Below are 24895 nucleotides of genomic sequence, written 5' to 3'. Positions count from 1 at the left end.
TGTTGCTTAAGTTTTAGAGATAAACCTTACAAGGGCTCTTTTTAAAAAAAAATGAATGAAACGTAGGCGTCAGGTGACCTTGCTTACATTCGGGTTGGGTCATATCAGTGTGATTTCTTCACAATGGAGGGCTTTCTGCAAAAGATGGGAAGGGTCTCCAATATGCTCAAAGTGATGTGAGTGTTTTTTGAATGGTTCTTATATGCTGTGGCAGTCACACAGGCAAGTCCACAGCTGAACTGCAGCCATCGAGTGATGAGTGTGTTGCAGGGTGTAAGGGTCTTACAGGGTAGGATTCACCTAGCAAATCCCATCAGCAATGGGTTTGTCCTCCCCTCTCCTCCCCCATGCCCCTTGAAATTTGCTCTGAGAGGGGCAGAAGAATCCCAGATCAGTGGGGTGGGGGGTGGGGAAGGGGATTGTTCCATATACCAAGCTGGTAAACCTGCAAAGATGGAACATTCTCAATAAACACACGAGACGTAACCGGCTGTGTTCTTAGATAAATAAGGTATACTATTCATTGTATCAAATTGTAAATTTCAACAGAAGTAATTCATAAAGTTCAACAAACAAACAAAGCAGAAGACCCAGTGGATCAGATCATTCTCTAGTCAGTTCATGCATAAGGTCCATCCATGTAATGGTGTCTATTACACCTGTCTGTTCATAAAGTCCAAACAATCCATATGAAAGGTTGTTACAGTTCCACAGAATCCTTTCACAGGGTCTAGACAAGGATTTTTGGAATATTGGTCTTGTTTCGCCGTCCTGGGCTTCATCAGTAGTTAAAGCACTAAGTAATGCAAATAAATACAATTTCATGATCTCACACATTTTACAGCAAGAAAAATACTAAACAATAAATAACTGTACATACCATATGTGATATTACAAGACAGTGGATCTTATGGCATAGTAGTAGCTGTGGTTTGTTTGTTGTTGTTTTGTTAGAGATGGAACATTCAGCATAGCTCTGTATTGGCTTCTTCTCGCAGACTGGTTCATGCACACTTGAGGCTGACCCGCCCAGGATTCTTGTTGGGGGGCAAGCTTTGGCTGGGATGAAAGCGGTATGGTGCCACTTTCAATCTCGTATAGCATGGATGAAGCCTATATGCAGGGACTGTCTACATGAAGGGCTCACTCCATGCAGTCAGGCCCTCTGGGAAAAAAGGGGGTTTACTGTGGGGGGGGGGGATATGAGACTGAAACATGAGAGGGCATGAAGCATAATGAGTGTGAACGCTTGGGTGCAAGCGGGATCATCACCGGCAGCCCAAAAGGCAAGGAATTGCCATTGCACCAGTACCAGATCACGCATATATCCCCATACTTGACAGAGCATCAGTCACTGGTGATCCTGTTTCAGTGCCTTGTCCTGTCCCCCATTGTGGCATGGACAGGAGCATCCTGTGGTATGTGGCCCCAATGATGCAGAGAAAACTAGCAGAACCCCATGCAAGTCTTTTCCCCCCCTTTTTTTTTAAAGGGACAGGAGCTAGGACTGTAGCTTAGCTATGCTAGAGCATACCTGAGCGTGTAAAACATATCCACATATGACAAGGGTTTTCAATTTACAGTAATATGCACCAGTGGTTCTAGGGCATTGAGATTCTGCAAAACCCCTTATGATATTATTTGCCTCATCTATCAGCACCGTTTTTCAGCAAGTGGAGGTGCTTTCAAGATGACTGTCAAATTGAATTTCTGGGGATCCCAGCCATGCTCAGAAGAGTTCCAGGGGAAGGCCAAATTGGCAGTTATATTTTCTGGCAACTCACATTTGACAGATGATGTTGATGGGGAATAGGCTCCCTGTTGACAAAAGCAGTCACGGGAAGTGGTTGGCCAATAGGAGACACTTGGTCGTCGCTCTCTCTGCAAAAAGAAACAATGCATCAGTGATTGTTTTTGCTCTAGTTCCTTTGTGGCATCACCAGAGGTAGAAAAACAGCTTTGTTCCGGAGAAGTGACTTTTCATTTTTATTTTTATTTTTGTAAAATCATTCTGCATTCAAGGAGCCAGTTAAAAATCCAAATGGCCACATGGTTTCACTTCACATTGAAATCAAGGAATGCTTACAAGTGTGTAGGGTTTCAGAGGGGATTTCAAGCTTATTTTTAAAGGCTTTTAAGGAAGCCACTAGGGCAGGATGGGGGGAATAAGCTGAACATTCAGAAGTAAATGTGACACACATGCATGCAACTGGTGGGCAGACTCAAAGGAGGTTTTCTAGTCCCGTTTGTCAGACTTGGGCCAGATTCACACCATTTATTTAAAGCATTATGAAACCGTTTTAAATAGACATGGCTTCCCCCAAAGAATTCTAGCTTGCTGAGGGTGCTCCAGGTTGTTCAGTGACACCTACAGTATTCCCCTCACAGTGCTACCATTTCCAGAGTTCCCTGTGAAGAGGTGTTGTTGTTGTTTACTCGTTTAGTCGTGTCCGACTCTTCGTGACCCCATAGACCAGAGCACGCCAGGCACTCCTGTCTTCCACTGCCTCCTGCAGTTTGGTCAAACTCATGCTGGTAGCTTCGAGAACGCTATCCAACCATCTCGTCCTCTGTTGTCCCCTTCTCCTTGTGCCCTCCATCTTTCCCAACATCAGGGTCTTTTCCAGGGAGTCTTCTCCTCTCATGAGGTGGCCAAAGTACTGGAGCCTCAGCTTCACGATCTGTCAGGGCTGATTTCCTTCAGAATGGATAGGTTTGATCTTCCTGCAATCCATGGGACTCTCAAGTGTCTCCTCCAGCACCATAATTCAAAAGCATCAATTCTTCGGCGATCAGCCTTCTTTATGGTCCAGCTCACACTTCCCTACATCACTACTGGGAAAACCATAGACAGGTGTGTCTTATGAGAGAGCATCAACAGTGCTAATTTTCTAGAAAAAGGGGTGCCGGAACTCACCATGAACACCTCCTTTGTTCTCTTATAATGGCAATGGAGCCCATCTGAGAGGTGCCAGAACTGAGTTCTGGTGAGTTCTGGCTGGGGAGGGAAAGCCCTGAGCATCAAGCTTACAAAAGAGAAAGAGCTGTGAAATGGAATGGAATCGATAATTGGGGGGGGGGGGGGTTGAACAAAGTGAGACAGCATTGTGAACTACTTCACTACGCACAAGTGAAACTTTTCTCAAGCAAGCCTATTAGATAGAATATTATTCTTACATAAATCTACTTGTGGGTATGTTCCACAGCCTCCTGTTTCAGCTGCAGTCTTGATATCAGAAAGGACACAGTAGCAGCTGTATGGCCCTTTGTAACATAGGCCACAAAAGATGGAAAGGAAGGCCTTGTCAGTGAGACATCACTTCAGATGAGGCATAAGTGAATACAGTGGTACCTCGGGTTACAGACACTTCAGGTTACAGACGCTTCAGGTTACAGACTCCACTAATCCAGAAATATTACCTCGGGTTAAGAACTTTGCTTCAGGATGAGAACAGAAATTGCACGGCAGCAGCAGGAGGCCCCATTAGCCAAAGTGGTACTTCAGGTTAAGAACAGTTTCAGGTTAAGAACAGACCGCTGGAACGAATTAAGTTCTTAACCCGAGGTACCACTGTAGATGCTCACACGAAAACCTTTCTTGGAGCGCAGACTTTGGATTACCCCTCAAGCATCAGAGGTGCATGGGCAGTGCAACAAATAGCTATTTAGATTGGCCTTCTCAAGTGGCTCCAAAATTATGGAACTCCCCCCCCCCCCACCGAGTGAAGTTCATCCTAATCCTTTCCTGGTGATTTTTTAAAAACTGTCAATGGCAGCATTATTTCAAAGGACATTGGGTGTTCCTATACTATTTGATACACTGATTCTTGCTTTTCTCTGATGCCTGCAGATTTATCAGTTTCTTGGACTGTTTACTGCTTTGATTTTTTGCAGTTGTTTTTCTTTTGCTAGTTTAATGTGGTTATTATTATTATTATTAATAATAATAATAAAAATACCAAAGTGTAGTTCCAGGACACACAACTAGGGATGGCCCAGATGGGAGAGGGATTTGCTTGCTCTGTTTTATTGCAGCAGACCAACTCAGTCGGATACTCTTGAACTCACCTGTGGATCAGAATGCAACTTCCAGTCAGATTGCTCACTCCCCCTGATTTTGCAAAGCATCTTTGGTGCACACAAAAGTTTGCCCAGGAATATGTATTTTACATTTAAAAATATGCAAAGAATCTATTTTACATGCAAAAGCATTTAAAAGTACGGTATATTTTTTACATTAAAAGTGTGTTTTTACATAAGAAGTGGATAAAAATGTGGATAAAATGCCCACAATGGGACAGAACAGGAGAGCGTGGACATGTGATTGAGTTCCAGCAATACCAAAATAAGTCATAATTAGCTGCTCAGCCCATCCCTAAAACAATTCTTAAACCATATGTCAGACTACTAACCATTATATCGGTGGATACGCCATTTATATCTTTAAATCCATTATATAACAACAATATAAAATAAAATCCAAACACAACAGCTTTAACAGCTCAAGAAAGAGAATGAATAAACTTGTCAGTCTTAAACAATTCCTGTTATGGTAACAGAATTTCACAACCTACATTTTGTTGAAAAACACCTGTTCTAAGATATTATGAACTGATTCCGGCTTACACCCACACCTGCACAAATAATTTGAGCCATCCTTCTCTACCTTCCTTGTATCTAACAAGATGGGTTGGTTTGACCATATAAATGCTGCCTTGGAGCTTTTCCAGCCAAGGCAGGTTTGCAACAATTAAAATCCACAGTAAGATGGAGGAGTTTATTGTGGGTTTTAATAGCAGTAAAACTGCCTTGTAGAAGGCCTTGGATCAGGATAATAAATATTTCAGCAAATACAAAATGAGCTGTAGATTACATTTTCTGTTCCTGTCTTGTTCTTTTTCCCTTTGTTCAGCTATTTTCTACTTTCAGGGTGAAATTTTGGAATTAGGGGCTATCTGGTGCAGCCCTTATTTGGCTTAGCCATACCCTGAGTTGTAACCAGTGCTGACCCTCTGATAATAATAATAATAATAATTATTATTATTATTATTATTATTATTATTATTACCCCACCCATCTGATCCACTTTGATCCAGTGGAGGTTCCCAACAGTGGAAGAGGCTATTTTTGCTGCGTCATCCTCCCCCTGGAACTCCCATACTGTTCTGAAGAGTTCTCCAATCCTCTGGAGCATATTTGAGAGGGGGTGTGATTGTGAGCTGCAGGGGAAAAGTGATTATGGAAAAGGCACCTTCCCTCCCCATTCTGCTGATCTAAGCCTCTGCTGGATCATAGAGATTTGCATCAGTGGGGGTGGGGTGGGGGTCAATTGAAAACAACCTGCTGGGGAAAAGAAGTCAATCTTGTTTTTTAAAAATAAATTTAAAAATTCCAGATGGTTTTTATGAAAAACATGTCCTTGCTAATCTGTTATGCTTATTGCAATCAAGTCTTTCAAAGTATATATGCTGCCTATACACACACACTTAGATGTATAGCTAATTGTGCATTTTTGGACCTTCTGATTTCATCCAATTCTGTAAATCCGATCGACCGCTGCTTTGGGATCTGTGATCGTTAGATACAAGAACTTGCAACACTCCTGGAATCTGACAAATCAAATCATTTTAATGAACCACAGCAAACAGCTCATGTTGAAACAGCTGTAAGCGCAAAATGCAAATCATGTTTGTTGATAGCTTATGCTCCAGAGAAATAATCTTTCTAGGACTGTTTTATTATTTACAGTAGTTCCGAAATTTTCATTTTTTGTCAACATTGACAGATGCCACCCATGGGTAATGCTTGCGCTTGCGATATACGTGGAAAATGCTAAACATTTGCAGAGAGATCTCGTGTTTGTAAGCTGATAATATGGTTGACAAATGGGTTTAACAATATCCAGTCATTTTAGAGCAGTCAGCTGAAATTTACCTGAGGTCTGTGGTATTGGAGAGGAAAGGAAGGTCAGAGGCATATGAATGCAGATGAAATAAAAAAGATTGGCTCCAGAGAGTGGTGCTGTATAATAGAGGTATGACAACAGATGATTAATTATATTTTAGACTCTGATAATTCCCTGCAAATGAGTGCCTGATAAAAGTTTCCAACCATTCCCATCGTCATTAAATGAGAGCTATCATAATTGTGACAGAGTAAAGATGGGTTTCATTCCTAAAACAGTGCCAATGTGCATATTTTAAAATGAGCTATTTAAAATAAGCAGCACCTTTCCGTAAATATGGAGTTGGCAGGGATGAAAGTGCATGACAACAAGAGGAGCTAGAACTGCTGAATAAATAGAATGAGTTTCTGGCATTCATTAGCACTGTGCATCACAGTGGCTGCAACATAAAAGTATAGATTTCCTTGAGTGGCAGGCAAACGCTAAAGGATAAGTACAGCCTTTCAGCTTGGAGAGATGGTTGGACTGGTCTGCTTTGGTTTCTCTCAGTTTCTCGTTTTCCCAACTTTAACTTCAGTTCTCCACATTTCCATGTCAGTTTGTGAATTTATTACTTTTAAGCCCTTATGAAATTTCATCAGCACCTTAATGCAAATTAATCCTTATATAAAACACTCTTATATGCCATTTTGCCCAATGTACACATTTTTGCAAGCACCTTTCTCTGGTATTTTCAGTAATGAATGCATTTGTATGAACACTTCCCCCATTTTTATACACATTCCTCAGTCAACTTTTGAAAATTTAGAGAAGTGTGAATTTTGAAGGTTGACCACATTTCGGTTTTGCGTGTTTTTCTGGAAGTGCATTTGAATTGAACTTCTCCCTCATCTCTGGCTGCATCCGACCAAACATCATTGCTTCAGCAGTAGCCAGCGACATGACATGGGAAGTACAATGATATTGTGAATGCTGAGCCCTGATTCGTTACATTCACCTTAATCCTGGCCTGTCTTCAGGAATTTGCACTTAGTTTTTACTTGTTAAAGTGAATGTGGAGTCACCCACACAATTCAACACACACACATACGCACACACACACACACCCCTACTGTGCAAATTAGATTTACAAAACTCCATTGTATTCAAATATGTACTAAAATGAATTATAAATTATATCTATCAGGCAACAAAGGAAGCTTGTCTGGTTTTATTTCATACATTGCATTATTTGCACATAGGGCTGGCCTACCCATGAAGCAACGACATCAATTTTATTCAGGGCTGGCCCACTCATGAGGCAAGGTGGGCTGACTGCCTCTGGTGACAGAATCCACCAGGGCAGCAGATCCCTGTTGGTCTTTCTTCCCCCCTTGTTCCTGATACAGATTTTCCCTCATCCATTCTCCCCTGGTGCCATTTTGGTGTCTGCTTCAGGTGCCCAAAGGTGGCCTTCTTTACACATATGCAGAGGTGGAAGTGAGTCTTGCATTTGTCTTACCAAGCAACATGCAAGTCCTTCTAAACACCCAGGGCTACAACACTGGTGTGTGTTTTTCCAGATAGCTGAAGGTGACAACAGGGGCATCACTGCCATCCTACTCCTGTCGTAGCCATTTGCAATGCTTTCTAGATCTTCAGCAGTCTGCAAACAAGTCTGACCAGAGGAACAGCACCGAAACAAATGAAAGGAGTGTGTACATGGGCGCTAGCAAATTGATGCCTTCATCCTATTATGTTTGCCTCTGTTGCCAGCCTTGGAGGACAGCACCAGTAGCTGCAGACATGAGCTCACTTATAGCTACAGTGGTACCTTGGGTTAGGAACTTAATTCGTTCTGGAGGTCCGTTCTTAACCTGAAACTGTTCTTAACTTGAGGTACCACGTTAGCATTATAATGGGGCCTCCTGCTGCCGCTGCGTGATTTCTGTTCTCATCCTGAAGCAAAGTTCTTAACCCAAGGTACTATTTCTGGGTTAGCGGAGTCTGTAACCTGAAGCGTCTGTAACCCGAGGTACCACTGTAGTTCAAGCAGTCCGCTGCATAAGGTATGTTGATCCTGCCCCTGTCTATGGCTGTTGTAGTGCAAGTTATAAATGAGCGCATGTCTTTAGACACTGGTCCTGTCCTCCAAGGCTGGCAACAGAGGCAAATGTAATAGGATGAAGGAAAACTCTTTGCGGGTGGCATACATTTGTCCACCACCACAGTTAAAAGGATGGGTGGTGTGTCTTGCCATTGTGGACGTCATAGGATTGGCTGTGCAAGAATGTCTGACGTGGAGGCGCCATGGCTGTTGCATGCAGGGGCGGAGGAAGGGGATGCGGTGGGTGCGGTCCGCCCCAGGTGTCACCACTGGGGGGGGTGACAAAATGCCGGGCGGCACTCACTGTGGGGCCTGCAGCGTGCCTGAGCCACGTGTCTTTCCTGGGAGAGACGCGGTGGCTTGGGCACACACAGGCTCTGTGCTGCCCAAGCAGTCCGCCCGTTGCCTCCCCCCAGCTGTAGGGCGGCTGAGTGGGAGGAGGCAGGAAGACTGTGGAGGCCCTGCGGTGTGCCCTGCCCCTATGGGCCACTCACCCCACCCCTATGGGCAGCTCGCACCGCCCCAGGCGCCCGAGCGGCTTCCTCCGCCACTGGTTGCATGCTCCAGTGTAACACGTTACATGAGCATTTGGCGTCTGGGTTAACTTGCCCAGAGCATGTAGATCTTTGAAAACTCAGCTTGATCACAGCATTTAGGGAAGGGCTGTAGGTCAGTGGTAGAGCATCTGCCTTGCATGCAGAAGGTGTCTCGTGTTCAATCCCCAGCATCTCTGGGTAGTGCTGGGATTGCTCCCCTATCTGAAACCCTAGAAAGCTATTGCTAGACAGTGTAAATACCCAGCTGGATGAACGAATGGTCCAACTCAGTATAAGAAGTATGTTGCTGTGTTCTCGTGCAGAATAAGGATGCCAATAACTCAATAGTTTTGAATGTCTAGCAGAGGTAGGGAGCTAAGCTAAAGTTTGCCCTTACCCAAGTGTGTTTTTCATTACAATCTTCAAAGTGGCATTAAAACAGGTTCTGTTTAAATATAATATAGATTATGAATAAGCATTATGATTCTAATTTCTTTTAGGGCATTTCGGTGAGAAATGTCTCGTTCTGTTTCTTCATTGGCAAACATTCATGTAAATTCTTTCTAATTCTAATAAAATACCCTTGAAGGACAAAGGGAGCCATTACAGCCTGTGATTAAGACAATGTTTCTTTGTTTAACAGTAACTAATCTGTTGTTATTGTTTAATTTCATTGATTTGGTGAAAGATGCATGATGTCCTTAATTATTCATTCCTTGCTTTTAAGTGCTTGGGCGATGACAAATGATTTTTCATTGGGCAACCTGGTTGACTATTAGCAACCATAATTGGTTTCAGAAATAAAGAATGTGGAAACTCACTGCAGGTCATTCTTCATCTCCATTGCCTCTGTGGAGACAAAAGCGTGTCTTTGTAAGGTGGAAAGAGTCTTGCAAAGATGTTCACAACAGGAAGATGAACCAGAACTACAGACACATAGGTTCAGTCAGTCTTGAAATTTAGGCCTGTCATTCTCTTTCAGCCTAGCCTACCTCACAAGATTGTTGTAAGGAGCAGGAATAGAACTATGGACATGCTGCTGAGCTACTTGAGTTCAAATGCAGATACACTGGAACTGCATCTTGATGAGATGCATTACTGCACAGTTTAATTCTCGTAATGTAGGACTACTTTTTATGGAACCCGAGCTTTCGGGCTCATATGTGAATATTGTATAGCAAAACTTCCCTCATTTATCCTGCTATCAAGTGCTGCACAGTAATCAGCTATATCTTTATGAAGGTAATGATTCTGGGCTAAAATGTTACCCCACTCCTTTGCCTATCAGCACTAGTTTACATGGATATATGCATATGTTTACAAGAATAATAAAAACAACATAAGATGCAAAATCAGAAACCATCAACTAGCTATTATGGAAAGATGTGTTCTTAATTGCCTGCAAATGCCTGTAGGTGGGTAAGTAGGTACAGTAGGTAGGACTAGAAAGGTTTTCAGGCACCAAAAAATGAATGAAATCCTTGAGGCCGGTTCCATTGAGAGGTCAGCATCCTCACCCCCCACCCACCCATTGAGGGTCTTATTGAGCCTGCTAGGAAATAAAGACAAATTTAATACAAAATCATGGTGAGGCAGGTGTGCTTGACTCCAGGCTTGAAGGCTACCCATTAGCATGGAGTAATAGGCCCAAGGAACATAAAACAAGTCATCAGCTTCCTAAGCTGTGTCTGTAGTCTGTAAAAAGCCTGCCTTTGTCCAGAACCGGCAGCCTGGTCCAGAACTGACCCTGCCTGCCTGCCTGCCTCCAGTCTTTCTTCTCCCTTTGTTCCAGCCTGTTTGTCATGCCTGCAGCATTCCGCATTCTCCATATGCCTGATCAGGATTGGATATGGATTGTCTTCAGAAACCAAGTTTTTTGCAGTGTTCTGGGTTGTTATGGTTATGTTCATTATTTCTGCTCAGCGTAAGGGCAGATTGCTTATCTGGTTTAGCCAATCATCAGAGGAGAGCAACAGCGTCGTGAAATTGATAGTTTAGGGATGCAGACTTTAACCAAATACACGTATCCCTCTGACAAAAGGCAGATGAATGTTAATGATTTAGATGAAAGAGAACTACAAAGCAAGATTTTGATTCTTGCTCATGACAGATTCCATTTTCACTTATTTGATCACAGATCAAGAAAGGAGTAGCAACAGTATGTTAATCTGATCTTTGGGTACTATCAGAACAGGGACGGCTCTACGTTTCCAGCGGCATTTGGCAATATGCTGTCTGTGACATGTAGAAAGGAAGTTCTGCTCTGCTCTGCCACACAGATAGAAAGGGCAGGGGCTGCCTCATTCAGCCATTAGTCGTGTCCAACTCTTTGTGACCCCATGGACCAGAGCACACCAGGCACTCCTGTCTTCCACTGCCCTCCAGCAGTTTGGTCAAACTCATGTTAGTAGCTTCGAGAACACTGTCCAGCCATCTCGTCCTCTGTCGTCCCCTTCTCCTTGTGCCCTCAATCTTTCCCAACATCAGGGTCTTTTCCAGGGAGTACCGTATTCTCTTCTCATGAGGTGGCCAAACTATTGGAGCCACTTGGTAGATTACCACAACCACAGGGCATTGCTCAGCCACCCAAGTAAGACCAGCAACTGCCATTATTATACAAAGACTGGTTGCAGTAGCAGTGCCTATTCTTGCTTTTAAATAATTCATTTTTATTGATTTCTAGGATTTTGAGGCTGCTTTTCAGAAAAGCTGTCAGGGCAGCCCACAGCCAGGATAATGCGAGGTTCCTGAGGGTTCAGTTTTATCACCTATGTTGTTTAACATTGACATGAAACCGCTGAGTAGGGTTATCCGGAGGTTTGGAGCATGCTGTCAGCAATATGCTGGTGGCACACAACTTTACTTCTCCTTTACATCTTCAGTGGAAGTGCTGGACCAGTGTCTTGCCTTGGTAATGGACTGGATGAGAGCCAGCAAATTGAAGCTCAATCCAGATAAGACGGAGTCACTGTTAGTGAGCAGTTCCCTAGACCAGGTGGATGGAAGGTTGCCTGATGTTGATGGGGTTACAATCCCTCTGAAGGAATGGGTACATAGTTTGGGGGTACTACTGGATCCTTTGCCATCACTTGAGGCTCAGGTGGACTCAGTGGTGCAGAGTGCCTTCCATCAGCTTCAGCTTGTGGCCCAACTATGCCTCTGGACAGGGATAGCCTAACTACTGTTGTCTATGCTCTGGTAACCTCTAGCTGAGTGTCAGGAGTCCACTCCCCGGCTTGATAACACAGTGAGTGTAGTTAACTAAAAAGGATGCTTTATTGTCAAAACAAACAGATAGCTCCGGATGGCTTAACACAGCCTCTGCCATCATCAGTCATGATGACCCTTCTGAAGACAGTGACCAGAAGCAACTGAACTTTCGCTTCTTACGTCTTTTGTTTTGTTTTCTATCTTGCAACCCTCCCATTCACTGAGACCTCGGGCTGAGTGGGTTAGCTCCTGCCTCTTCCCCATTCTCTGAGAAGCTGTCTCTTAATTCTTTCCCACCTATTTGTGCTTCCAGCAAACCTTGACTGCATTCTAGCCGGCTCTCAGCCATTCCCTTATCAACCGGCACTAGCCAATGCTCATCCTGCATGGCAGTTAACCCTCTCTGTTCCCGGCTACTTTCTTCAGTTGGCTGCAACCCTTCCCTGCGAGCTGACTCATTCATGACAGTCAGATTGTATTGATGTGTTAAGGCCAGTGGGCTTTCTATTCCAGCACAGTAGCCAAACAGGGGCCTTTGGGAAGCCTGCAAGCAGAATCTGAGTGCAACAGCACTCTCCCCACTTGTGATTCCCAGAAACCAATCTTCAGAGGCATACCTATTTGACAGTGGGAGCAGATCCTCCAAGTGTCCCTGTTCTCCAGGGACATCCCAGGATTTACAGAAGCAGCCCTGGTTTCTGATTTGATCCTGGAATGTCCTGCTTCTCCTTAGGACATCCCTATTTTTATTGGAGAAATGTTGGAGGGTATGAAATTATCTGACTGCTGAGCCATCTGAAGGTAGCCTTGTATACAGAAATTTTTATTGTTTTTATATATGTTGGAAGTTGCCCAGAGTAGCTGGGGCAACCAAGTCAGATGGGTGAGGTATAAATAGTATAATAATAATTTTCATCAGAGAAATGTTGGAGATTATGTGGGAGTAGTTCATAGCTATTATGGCTGGCAGCCATTTATAGTTTTATCCTCCATAAATTTCTCTAAGCCTCTTGTAGGAGCAGATTCCACAGTTTGCTATTTGAAGAAGTACTTTCTGTTGTCTGTCCTGAATTTTCCAGCATTTGGTTTCATTGAATCCCAAGTTCTAGTATTCAGAGAGAGTGAAATTTTGCTACCCACTTTCCTCACACCAAGGACTTCTTGGCCTGAGCCTTGGAGCTGAATCGACCACTTCGCTGGGGACCTAACCCTTAGCAGAGCTTTTACCATCCTCTGAAGTGGGTAAACCCTGGTGCTGAGCAACACTTTGACAGGAAGAATGACTGTAAATGAGTCAAAAGTAGTCAGTGATCAAAAGAATACCATTATTTCACAGATAGCGGAAGCGATTTCCCATCTGCCAAAGTGCATATCAGAAGCTCTTAACTCTAATAATAACCTCTGAACTCTAATAACCACTTATAAGAGGTTAGCTTTGAGGACGATGAGATTTCTGAGGCTCCGAATCCCAGCTAAACCATCCATGCGTGTGACACAGATTGTGGCCCCAAAACATATGCTTCCATATGAAAGAAGGAATGGTGATCCTGAGCAATTCCTAAATGATAAATTAGGCCTTGTTCATGGCGTCCTTAGACTGGAAGGAATGGCTCTTAACTGCTTTGTAAGAGAGGCAAAGGAGAACCTCATCAGAAGGAATGAGTCGTGTTCAGGCAAATGTTAATGGATGAGTGGTCCTCTCTTATTTTGTGGCAGAGCCACAAAAGTGCTGTCAAATTAGAAAGCCTTGGCCACTTGAGTAATTTTGAATGATTCTGTTAATAGGCTTGTTCACATGTTAGCTTGTAGATCTATTCTGTGTACTTCCACACATGTGCAAGAGTGGATGTGAAAGAGTGTTGCTTGTATCCAACATAGAGCTATGTGAACTTAGTCAGCGGAAAAATCTCTGCTTGCACAACAGAACATCCTCCCCTTTTCTGGAACAGATTTGGGGAGGGGTGAGTGGAGCAGGGAGAGAGGAGAGAGGAGAAGTCATGTTGCACAAGTCAAACTCCTTGCACTGATGGGACATGGCAGTTAAACACTGCCCTGTAAACTAGCTGATTTGTGCTGTTCAGATACTGTGTACTCTTGTTGAATGTCCCATTGAAGCAAATGTACAAGTATACGGCTCAATTATTCACATGAGAACACAGATTGTACACTGATTGGGTGGCATTATGCCAAGTCTTACTTAGAGTAGACCCAGTCAATGAATAAGCATTCATTTCCATAGATCTACTATGAGTAACACTTGGGTGAATGCCAACCACTGAACATAATGTGTAAATGCCCCTTATATTATCCTCTCTCTCTTTTTGCATCTGGCTAATCTGGAGCATTTCCTGCATCATGAGTTACTTACTAATTTTCAGTAGAAAATCATGGAAGGAGCTGTTCATATTTTTCAAGCTCTCAGAAGAGAGTGGATCCTCTTGTCACTTTTCATTTTTATCTTGGAGAATAGTCCTCCTTTCCTCCTTGTGTCTTTTACCTTTAATGTGCTGGGCTTGATCAGCAGATTTAAAATCAAAGCAGTTCCTGTGGTGCCTTAGATTCAAGTTGAAAAATGCAGTTCAGCTGTTTACGCACACCAAAAAATACTGCATTTAGAGTTGGAAATAATAAAAAAACCCAGAATACTGTGGTAACTATAGTAACCTGCTTTTATAAGGCTCCTTGTATTTAGCAGGGTTAACATACTTGACAGAAACAGTAAGTTTTCATTATCATCACTGACAATTGCAAAGATCCCCTCACCCAAGTAAATAAAGAACCCCCAACTTTTCCATTCATTTAGAGAATATAGATGCAAAGTGTTGTGTGGTAATTGTTTACTATTCCCTCTGGTTCACTTGGAAATACAGCTATTGACTTTAAAGACTTGAAAGTATTGGGAAGAGATGCACATGTGTACAACAGGGGAGATATTAATAGCTCACGCTGTGCTTTATGCCCCAAATTTTTCCTTTTCATGCTGGAGTAATATATGTAATCTACACTTGGATACATTTCCCCCCATTCTACAGTTGAGAACTGTGGTGAATGCAGTCAATGAACACTAGGCTGAATTTTCTGTTTCAATATTTCATGGCATATTATAAATATCAAGAAAGGAAGGAAGGAAGGAAGGAAGGAAGGAAGGAAGGAAGGAAACATACAGAGAGGGTTGTATCCAATGTAGCACAAAGGCATGTTCCACATTTTGCTTGTAACTTTCTTGCACAGTCTGTGGCACAACAGGTTTCCACTAGTGCAACTGTTGTGTTGGATTCCCCAGTTGCACATTAAAACCCATCCACTACAGCAGGGATGTCCAACCGGTCGGCCGCAATCGACAGGTCAATCCCCTGAAGATTGCGGTCTCTCGCAGTTGATCGCAGGATGCGTTTAGATCTCGTGATTCAAAAAGAAGCTGAAAGAATGTCTCCGCCCTCCACCGTCCTCGCTCTTGGCTCCGGTATTTACTGCAAACTCATTTAAAATATTCTGTGGTAATAAAATAAACCACTCTTTGTGTCTTGTTAAATGAATGTTTGGATTAGGAGTAGCCAACATAGTGGCCTTCAGATGATGTGGAGTACAGCTGCAACCAACCCCAGCCAGTCTGCCCAATGGGGCAAGGATGAAGTGAATTATAGTTCACAATATCAGAAGGAAACCATGGAAGATGAAGCAAGCTTGTTTTCTCCTACACCAGAGGGTAGAACCAGAACCAATGGCTTCGAGTTATGAGAAAGGAGATTTCGACTAAACATCCAGAAGAAGTTCTGATGATAAGAGCTGTTCAACAGTGGAACGAACTCCCTTGGAAAGTGGTAGGGCTCTCGTTCTGTGGAGATTTTTAACCAGAGGTTGGATGGCCATTTGTGGGGAGCTGGGGGCACTGTTATACAGTGGTTCCACTCCTTTCTCCTGGGCCATGTCCAGAAAGTGATGTTGGGGGATGAATGTTTAAACCTCTGGGCTCTCACTTGTGGGGTGCCTCAGGGCTTCATCCTCTCCCCCATGCTTTTCAACATCTATATGAAGCCACTGGGAGGGATCATCAGGGGGTTTGGCCTGGGGTTCATCAGTATGTTCACCAGCTCTACCTCTCTTTTAAATCAGAACCAGTGAAGGGCCTGTGTGAGTGTCTGGAGGCGGTTGGAGGATGGATAGTGGCTAACAGATTGAGGTTGAATCCTGGCAAGATAGAAGTACTGTTTTGGGGGGACAGGGGGCAGGCAGGTGTGGGGGAATCCCTGGTCCTGAATGGAGTAACTGTGCCCCTGAAGAACCAGGTGGGCAGCCTGGGAGTCATTCTGGACTCACAGCTGTCCATGGAGGCACAGGTCAATTCTGCATCCAGGGCAGCTATCTATCAGCTCCATCTGGTATGGCAGCTGAGACCCTCCCTACCTGCACACTGTCTTGCCAGAGTGGTGCATGCTCTGGTTATCTCCCACTTGGACTACTGCAATGTACTCTTTGTGGGGCTACCTATGAAGGCGACTTGGAAACTACAACTAATGCAGAATTCAGCAGCTAGACTGTTGACCAGGAGTGGCCACCTGGACCATATAACACCAATCCTAAAGGATCTTCATTGGCTCCCAGTGTGTTTCTGAGCAGAATTCAAAGTGTTAGTGTTGCTGACCTTTAAAGCCCTAAATGGGCTCAGCCCAGTATACTTGAAGGAGCGCCTTCACCCCCATTGCTCAGCCTGGACACCTCCGAGGGTCCTCCTCCGAGGGTCTTCTGCTGGTTCCCTCACTGTGAGAAGTGAAGTTACAGGGAACCAGGCAGAGGGCCTTCTCGGTAGTGGCACCCTCCCTGTGGAACTATCTGACTTTTAGAAGACATCTGAAGGCAGCTTTGTTTAGGGAAGTCTTTAAGGATTGATGTTTTTATTACGTTTTCAGATATGTTGTAAGCCGCCCAGAGTGGCTGGCGAAACCCAGTCAGATGGGTGGGGTATAACAATAATAATAATAATAGGCATGGATGCTTTAGCTGAGATTACTGCAGTGCAGAGGGTAGAATGAGATGGCCCTTGAGATCCCTTCCAAATCTATGATTCTTATTCTATTCTTAGCTATGAAGAGAATCTGCAACCCAGCTTATTTGGTACATTTAAAACAGATGCAGTCCATCCGGCTGTATCCTAATAAAATAGGAGGCCGCTAAAGAGTTAGAGTTTTGAAAAACAGCTATGTTTGCAGAGATGATTTCCCACTTTCATTAGCATGTAACTCCCATCAGGTTAGGGCATAGCAGACATATAAGCAAAAATGTAAAACATTTCTATAAATAAAAAGCTTGCAAACAATAAAAAACTTAGCAAGGCAATAACAGATACAGCATCTTGCCCATCATAATAAAGAATATAAGTGGAAATGTGTCCTTCAATTCAGTAATAAATAAAAAGTCATACATTTCAGTCAAATGGTGCTTGGTACTTTTCTTTCAAATGCAGTGACTGCAGGTTACCATGGTTACGGAGATCTGTAGTGTTCTCTTTTGGTATAACTGCTGAATATTTGTAGACAAAGCACTGAAATGTATCTTCCACACCCGCTCTGGTGTCTGTCTAGAAATTACCACACTAGCTGGGAATTTGAATAATTGGTTCACCATATTCAATGCGAAGTTTTCTCAGTGAGCACCAAGACTGAACAGGAGAGTGAGTTGTAAAAATGAGTCTGAATTAGTGATGGGCACCTTGCCTCAGAATAAGATGAGCTAATCCATCTTCCATCCAAAACTGAGAAAACACTCAGCTGCTTCTGAGCCAATCTGTGCTGATTTGTTGTAGCTTCCGCAGCTCCCCAGCACCTTCTTTGCAGCCTCTCAATCTCCTCCCACAACTCTAGCATCCATTTCTGAGCCCGCTTCCCATCTACCACCTTCCAAACATCTCCTTCTCCCCCATCTGTTCACTTAAGAGCCCTCCTATGTCACGCCAAAGGCCCATCTAGTCTAGCATTCAGTTCTCGTGATGGCTGACCAGACACCCTTGGGAAGCCCACAAGCAGACCCAAGTATGAATCCCCTTCCCACACTCATGGTACCCAGAAGCTGGTATTCAGAGGCGGGTGGCGCTGTGGTCTAAACCACTGAGCCTCTTGGGCTTGCCAATCAGAAGGTCGGTGGTTCGAATCCCCACAATGGAGTGAACTCCCGCTGCTCTGTCCCAGCTCCTGCCAACCTAGCGGTTTGAAAGCATGCCAGTGCAAGTAGATAAATAGGTACCACTGTGGCAGGAAGGTAAACGGTGCTTCCGTGCTCTCTGGCTTCCGCCATGGTGTTCTGTTGCACCAGAAGCAGTTTAGTCATGCTTCCCCCATATGACCCGGAAAGCTGTCTGTGGACAAACGCAGGTTCCCTCAGCCTGAAGCAAGATGAGTGCCGCAACCCCATAGTCGCCTTTCACTGGACTTAACTGTCCAGGGGTCCTTTACCTTTTATTCGGAGGCATATTGCCTCACAAAGTGAAGGCAGAACACACCTTGTTATATGTACAGAAATGGAAAGAAGTGAAGGTTCCAATGAAGGAGGAACGGCTTTTAAAAGTAATGGACTATGCAGGAATGTCAAAGCTGACAGCAATATTAAGAGATCAAAACAATGAACTTCCTATAGAAGAATGGAGGCTTCTCCATTGGACTATTTGAAAAAAAGTACCATAATCAAATGAAACTGCGGGCAGGATTCGGGACAGGAGCAGCGGAAGAAAAAGGATAAAGTCATTTTATTAGAGGGATTTTTGTAATAGCTAAGAGTTTGATATATAATGCAGTAGAAAGGGGTTTGAACAAAAACGCTGTGGGGAGGGGGGGGCGAGAAGTCAATATATGAAATAATGTAATTAATTGATTTGGAGCCAATTTGTGAAACTTTGGAAAAATCTAATGGAAAATTAAAATGGGGAAAAGGCAAAACACAACCGTCAGGACTAGTAGACGCTCGTAGCTTTGTCTGTCTAATCTGCCTACCTCAAGGCTGAAGCTACTGGTGTCAGTATGGATGTGTAGATTTTTGCACACCTTATGTGATGTGACTCAGCACAAGGAGCTTTCTGTATTCCTATTTTACGAACACCTGGTTCATGTTCCTCCTTCTCATCGCCTAGTTCCGATTTATTTACTGCCACCCCGGGATTTTGTGTAAATCAAGCATATCTCTTTCCATTTCTTTAAGAGCCCTGTGCTGGAAAACAGGAGAGAAGCACTACACGAAAGTCTCTGCCTGCCCTCTAGGCCCATTCTGAACATCATTAGGCCTAAATGACCACTTGGTTAGTTTTCTAATCGCTTAGAATTTTTCTGTCAAACTAGATTAGCCTTTACTCGAGCCCTATTAGATTTCAGTTTCCTTTTGCTTGGGATATACTTAGCGCTCCCACCGTTTTTCTCAACTGTTTTAACTGCCCAAAATCTCTCCTCCCAGCTTATCAATATTCTGCCCATTACAGACCCGTGTTCCTCTATTTAAGCACAGTTAGCCAAGTGCATGCTCCTTCATATGTACAAGTATGGCTAAGGGATCCATTAGCCGGTTTCTAGAGACACATTGAAGGGATGTTCTGCTTTTCCTTGGCTAAAGATCTATACTGGTTACTTGTCTCGGATGTGCATGGGAGGATGCTGGACAGCAGCAACCCTTGAGCCATTGCTAGGTTGCCAGGAAGCATCAGGAACCATCTTCACTGCTGCATACAAATGCAAGTGATTTCAAGCTGTTGCCCTCCTCCCGAGTCCTACCAAGCCCAGCTGAGGAATATTAACCACACAGACTGGCCTACACTGGCTGAGTGGCACTTTCCCCTCATATAACTGTAGGGCAGCAAACATCAGCTTCCAAAACAATGCTGCCCAGGCTCACATCTTGGTTGTATGCCTGCTTTTGCTGGAAGTGCCCCAGTTTTGGATCACCACTTCTGCCATCTTGCTATTTCCATTAAACTTGTCTCATCTTTGGTTCACCCCATCCTTTGCTGATGTCTGCTGGTCTCCATTGTTGCATATACAGTGGTACCTCGGGTTACAGACTCTTCAGGTTACAGACTCCGCTAACCCAGAAATAATACCTCGGGTTAAGAACTTTGATTCAGGATGAGAATAGCGGCGGCGTGGCGGCAGAACGGACCTCCAAAACGAATTAAGTTCTTAACCCAAGGTACCACTGTACCCACTTGCTGAATTGCTGACCACCTTGGCCATATAACTGTCTTCTTGGTCAAACTTGATTTCCTTCATGACTTGCCTTGCCTTGGCTTGGCAGCCTGAGTCATTTGAAGTTACTGCTTTGCATGGACCTAATGTTGTCATGGTAGCTATGTAGTATAAGTTGCCTCAGAAAATCGGATGAATACCTACAACAACCTTCACAACCTGGTGCCCTGTTTTGGACTACAACTCCCATCAGCCCCAGCCAACATGGTCACCAGTCAGGGATCATACAAAGTACAAAGCTTCTAGAGGAAACCAGAGGTGTCACAGTCCTGAGCCATTTAAGTCTTTATGGGTCAAAACCAGCACTCTGAATTGGGCCTAGAAGCTAATTGGCAGCCAGCTAAGGTTGCTTTGTTCAAACCATTTTGCCACAGTGAGGAACGTGGCCAATGAATTCTGCACCAGCTGAAGTTTCTGAACCGACTGAAGAGAAAGCCCCACGTGTTACATTAATCTAACCTCGAGCTCACCAGAGCATAGAAAACAATAGTTAGGCTATCCCTGTCCAGAGAGAGGCACAGCTTGGCCACCAACTGAAGCTGATGGAAGGCCCTGCATGCCACCAAGGCCATCTGAGCCTCAAGCAACAACATATGTTCTACCACTGAGCTACATGATTCAATTGAAACTGTTCTCTATTTGTGGCTCATTGAGTTCTGGACATCGGTTAATCTGTATGGTGACCGATTGATGTCTCCTAATCCCATATACGTATGCTAAGCATTCTTTTCTGCCCTGCTCCTGCAAATATAGGGACGCAGGTGGCGCTGTGGGTTAAACCACAGAGCCTAGGACTTGCTGATCAGAAGGTTGGCGGTTCGTATCCCTGCAATGGGGTGAGCTCCCGTTGCTCGGTCCCTGCTCCTGCCAACCTAGCAGTTCGAAAGCATGTCAAAGTGCAAGTAGATAAATAGGTACTGCTCCAGCGGGAAGGTAAACGGCATTTCTGTGTGCTGCTCTGGTTCGCTAGAAGCGGCTTAGTCATGCTGGCCACATGACCCAAAAGCTGTATGCAGACAAATGCCGGCTCCCTCGGGCCTATAGAGCGAGATGAGCGTGCAACCCCAGAGTCGGTCACGACTGGACCGAATGGTCAGTGGTCCCTTTACCTTTACCTGCAAATATTTCTAAAACTGATAGGCTTGCATTGCCCTATTTGCCTTTGTAAAATCTCTTTGGGTCCAAAAGGGGGGGGGGGGAGATGCAGCATAAATCATTAATTTCTTTTTCAGTTGATCTGCAGTATCCTTAGGTCCCACATATATTTTTCACGAAAGTCAATAGTCCTTAAAAAAAAAAAAAAAATCTTGTTACATTTCCTTTGCTGGCAACCTTTGGACCTCCTTATAATTATTTCTATTACATTTGCAAAGTGAACTGCCAGAGTCGATTACATATATCTTAATATTTGGAAAGGGGGTGGGGGGAAGTGCTAGAGCAGGAAGAGCCAGAAATAAATCATTTAGAACTCTACACGCGTTCAACGTTTTGAAAGCCAATGAGACACTTTGCCGTCCTTTGCTATTAAGACAGAAATAAGTGCCATGAGAGGGATGTGGGGTAGGGAAGATCTCCCATCCTAGTGGCTAACTGAAAGTGGCAAAATGACAACTGCATCCATGATCTCCCATGCCCAGCTGAATGGTGATGTCTCGGGAATCTCCTGCGTTTCAACTCTGAAGCTGCCATAGATTAGATGTGGTAGTTTTCTGCATCCCTAGGCTACAAATAAATTCAATTTCTTGCCTCCTCTGAAAAAGGAGATAGGCTTCTTTTTCTAAAAACCTGATAAAAGTCTTGCAGAAAACAAGTCATGCTAGCACAGAAGGCAGACACCATCCTCATTGCCACATACTTCTAGGCAGCCATAATCCATTAGTTGCAGATTTCCATTTGCTATATATCTTTATTCTGGGAGTGTGTTTCACACGAAGAGGCATTCTTTCTTTTGCACACAATTTCCAGAATTGGTTAAGGATTCAGTAAACTAAATAAACCCGTTTTAATTCCTAAAACAGAAATTCTATTGAATTGTGCAAAGCAATAAATGGCCGTGATTGTATAGTGGTTAGTACTCTGTGTTGTGTAGCAATAAATATAAATAAGGGAAATTTCCTGACTATGTATATCTTGTCTTGTCTTGTCCTGTAATTCTTCAAAGATATCTAAGGCCGCAATCCCAACCCCACTTACCTGGGAGTATGCTCCATTGAATTTAACTAGACTTTCTTCTGAGTAGACAAGGTTAAGGTAAAGGTAAAGGGACCCCTGACCATCAGGTCCAGTCGTGGCCAACTCTGGGGTTGCGGCGCTCATCTTGCTTTATTGGCCGAGTGAGCCAGCGTACAGCTTCTGGGTCATGTGGCCAGCATGACTAAGCTGCTTCTGGCGAACCAGAGCAGCACACAGAAACACCATTTACCTTCCCGCTGGAGCGGTACCCATTTATCTACTTGCACTTTGACGTGCTTTCAAACTGCTAGGTTGGCAGGAGCAGGGACCGAGCAACGGGAGCTCACCCCGTCGCGGGGATTCGAACCCTCGACCTTCTGATTGGCAAGTCCTAGACTCTGTAGTTTAACCCACAGCGCCACCCGCTATAAGGATTGCATATGAACCTAATAATTAAGAAGGGGAGAATTAACTAGCAGAGCAGGATGATAGCAAGTATCATGGTGTGGAATATGAAGACTTGAGGTGCCATTAGCCATGGCTTCCCCCTAAAGAATTCTGGGAAGTGTAGTTTAAGGGAGTTGAGAGTTGTGAGGAGACCCCTGTTCCTCACACAAAGCTAGAATTCCCAGAGTGGCTTAACAGTCCTGCAGAACTCTGGGAACTCCCACTAACAGCTGCCTCTGTTTCCTTAGTGACCATGTCCTTTTGTGACATCACGGGCACTTCATGGCCAATGGCAGGAACTGGGGAGGCACCAGCGCAGCACCTGACAATGGTGGGGGCATTTCAGCAGTAATAGTTTACCTGACTGAGATGCCAGACCAAGCAAAGTGAGGACAAACTAGGAGATTCCATACATTTGAAGTGGCGAAGAGGGAGTGTGTGCATGAACCCATGGCACATATCTCACCTGCAAAACATTGCTTTGAAGAACACATGGCACAATCTCTGAATTGAGCCTAAGACTAACATAACTGAAATTTAAACTCCCAAATGCTTTCCGCTTCTCTTTAAAATCTTGCTGAAAATAAGATTTCTGTGTCTTAATTGTAATACAGAAAAGTGTCTCTTATTCTTCCTCTTCTTGAGATAGCAAGGTAATTTCCAGAGGATTATGATTGTCTCAGACATTCACGTCTCAAATATTTAATCTGAAAGGGAAATTCCCAGTATACCTCTCCCATCATTTCTCAGTTCTGTAGAGTGAAAGCTTCAACTTTATATGATCTGATATTACTTCCATTATTGGAATTATGCTGTAGGCAAATATCCTTCAAGCTGCAAAATCCGCTTCCCTTGTGTTCACCGATTTAAACCCCACAAAGGTCCAATCTGCACTTTACACTGAGTGCTGGGGAAGCCTTGTAATCTGCTGAGATTTTTAGAAACCAATGATGATATCTCATATTGTCTGAGTCTGTAAGACAAAAAGAGAGAGCTGTTCTGAAAAGTTAAAGTATATCACAAGAATGTTAAAAACGAGTTTGCCTGTGATTTGAAAGTTGCACTGAGAAAAGTCATGATGCATCGGAGCTGAATACTAATCCTAATGTTACAGTGGCTTGACATTTATTTATTTATTTGTTTAATTTCTATCCCACCTTTCCTCCAAGGTACTCTAGGTTCTCACTCCCCCCATTTTATCCTCATAACACCTCTGTGACATAGGCTAGGTTGAGAGACTGTGTCTGGCCCAAGGCCACGCCGTGAGCTTCATGGCTGAGAGGGGATGTGAACTCTGCCCTCCCAGGTCCTAGTCTGTTACTCTAACCACTGCACAACACTAGCTCCCAATATTTTGATACTTTAGACCCCTGCCCCTCCCCTGCCCCAAAGTACATTGTTTTGGGCTGCTGGGAAAGCTCCTAGACCAGCCTTTGGCAGCCTGGTAGTCTGCAGAATTTGAAGGACTACAATGCCCATCTTTCCTCATTGTAACGCCAAGGTCACCAGTTCAAACCCCATATGGGACCTAGGTTATCTTCAGGGTCCCTTCCAACACTACAATTCTATGACTCTATGATTGGCCCTACTGGATGTCAAAGCTCTGTCAAGGCTTCGGGAAAGCTATTCCTCCCCTGGTTGCAGCAAGAGCAGAGAAAACAAGGTCCTAATGGCAAGAGGCAAAATAACACAACAAGCCTTAACAATGGCGTTGCTCCAAACTGGGCTCCTCCTTCCTAGCAACAGCATCTTCCCTTATGGTGGCCCCCCCATAATCAAATATCTCTGATTCTGTTGTTCCTGCACTGTTAATAAACGCCGAGTCCTGGGAGAAGGGGAATCAGAAATACTTTCCAGTGACAACGTGTCATCTGGCTGCCCTGCTGCAGTCCCCCCCCCCCCCTTCTTCTATCACTGCCCAACTTCTCTGTTCGACTATCTCTGAGTTATGACTTTCCTCAAACCCCTCAAAGCCCTGTTGTAAATCAAGGCTGCCTCTCTCTTCTCCTGCAGCTGCCTCCCTCTTCTTCATCATTCCTCCTCCTCCATCTTGCCCTCTTGAGTCCAATCCTTGACACTGGTTGAGGTTGATGAGAGTTGTAGTCCAGAACATCTGTCAGGCACTGGGTTGAGGAAGTCTACCCTAGACTGCTGCCTGCCCCAAAGCAAATTACAAAGGCCAAAGCTGCTTAGTTTAGTCAGCAGTACAAGTACATTTTGACAACTATATAAACTAGAGGTGGCTAAGCTGTGGCCTTCTAGATGTTCTTGGACTCCAGCTCCCATCAGCCCCAGCCAGGATGGCCAATGGTTGAGGCTA

The 24895-nt window shown here is 44.1% G+C and overlaps 1 protein-coding gene and 2 long non-coding RNA genes across 4 annotated transcripts in view; 1 reads left to right on the top strand and 2 right to left on the bottom strand.

The window, feature by feature from the left end:
* TAFA1 (TAFA chemokine like family member 1) overlaps window positions 1–24895 on the top strand; it is a 335849-nt gene that overhangs the window by 215525 nt on the left and 95429 nt on the right. The gene's annotated exons all lie outside the window — the stretch shown is intronic.
* Window positions 466–14296, bottom strand: LOC308471713. The gene is made up of 3 exons (XR_013983112.1): window positions 14106–14296; window positions 1785–1881; window positions 466–796 (listed from the first exon to the last, which is right to left on the bottom strand). It is a non-coding gene; the product is annotated as an uncharacterized lncRNA (long non-coding RNA).
* On the bottom strand, window positions 21112–22221 carry LOC308471724. Its single transcript, XR_013983123.1, has 2 exons — window positions 22150–22221; window positions 21112–21242 (listed from the first exon to the last, which is right to left on the bottom strand). It is a non-coding gene; the product is annotated as an uncharacterized lncRNA (long non-coding RNA).

This window comes from Podarcis pityusensis (assembly GCF_964106645.2).
Source record: "Podarcis pityusensis genome assembly, chromosome: 2".
Classification (NCBI taxonomy): Eukaryota; Metazoa; Chordata; class Lepidosauria; order Squamata; family Lacertidae; genus Podarcis; species Podarcis pityusensis.
Note: the sequence above shows the minus strand (reverse complement) of the source record. Positions and strands in the feature narration are given on the sequence as shown.